The sequence below is a fragment of the Gavialis gangeticus genome, unplaced genomic scaffold, assembly GCF_001723915.1.
Source record: "Gavialis gangeticus isolate Ggan-Ray unplaced genomic scaffold, GavGan_comp1, whole genome shotgun sequence".
Taxonomy (NCBI): domain Eukaryota; kingdom Metazoa; phylum Chordata; order Crocodylia; family Gavialidae; genus Gavialis; species Gavialis gangeticus.
Window position 1 is genome coordinate 60,281,471 of NW_017728992.1, and position 846 is coordinate 60,282,316.

The 846-nt window shown below is 58.7% G+C and overlaps 1 protein-coding gene across 4 annotated transcripts in view; it reads right to left on the reverse strand.

The window, feature by feature from the left end:
* The window catches only part of KIF13A (kinesin family member 13A), a 242,266-nt gene that overhangs the window by 240,341 nt on the left and 1,079 nt on the right, over positions 1-846 (reverse strand). The window lies entirely within an intron of this gene.

Sequence of the window (846 nt, forward strand, 5' to 3'; positions counted from 1 at the left end):
GGGGGGGGGGGGGGAAGGGAGGCTGCACCAGGCTGTTCCCGCCAGGCCTGGCCTGCACTGCACTTAACAGTGGCACTGGGAGTTGGGCCACTGGGGGGTAGGGGCATAGCACCCCCCCCAACTCCCCGTGCCTCCACTGCAACTGCCTGGCCTGAGCACTGCCCTGGCCCCACGTGCAGATCTGGGGACATACACCACCACCCCATGCTCCCCTGGGCCGCGTGCCCTACCCTCTTCCCCTCCCCACCCTTAGCAAAGTGCAGCCCTGTCCCCTGCCCCAGCTGTGCAGGGCTTCCCCACTCCCTACCTGTAGCTGCCAGTGCTGCCGTGCATTTGGGGGCAGGGCATGTGTCCCCCTCCCCCCCCAACATCTGTGCATGGTGGGAGAGGCTGCAGCTGCCAGCTGGGCTTTGCACCCTGAACCCCACTGCATGTGGCCCCCAGGCCTCTGCTCCTTCCCTCCCCCACTGACTGACCTGCTGGGCTGGGGAGGGGGGCAGGCAAGTGAACACACTCAGCCCCCCAGCCCAGGATCAACTTGAAGAGGCTCCAGGATCCACCAGTCAATCACAATCAACTAGTTCAGTGATCACTGCTTTACACAGATTTCAAAGCCAAGCCAAGCCAAAAAAGAAAAAGTATCTACAACTATTGGATAGGGGGGGACAAAGTTACAAGACAATACCCATAAGCTACATCTACCCAAATTTCTGCTCTTAACTAAAAATATTTTTTGGAGCAACAAGTACAGTCAACAAGTAATTGAAGAGATCAGCACACAATAAAACTCTTCCTCTCACTTCCCCACTTTTCCCCACGCCCCCAAAATGGGGGGGGGGGGGGGGG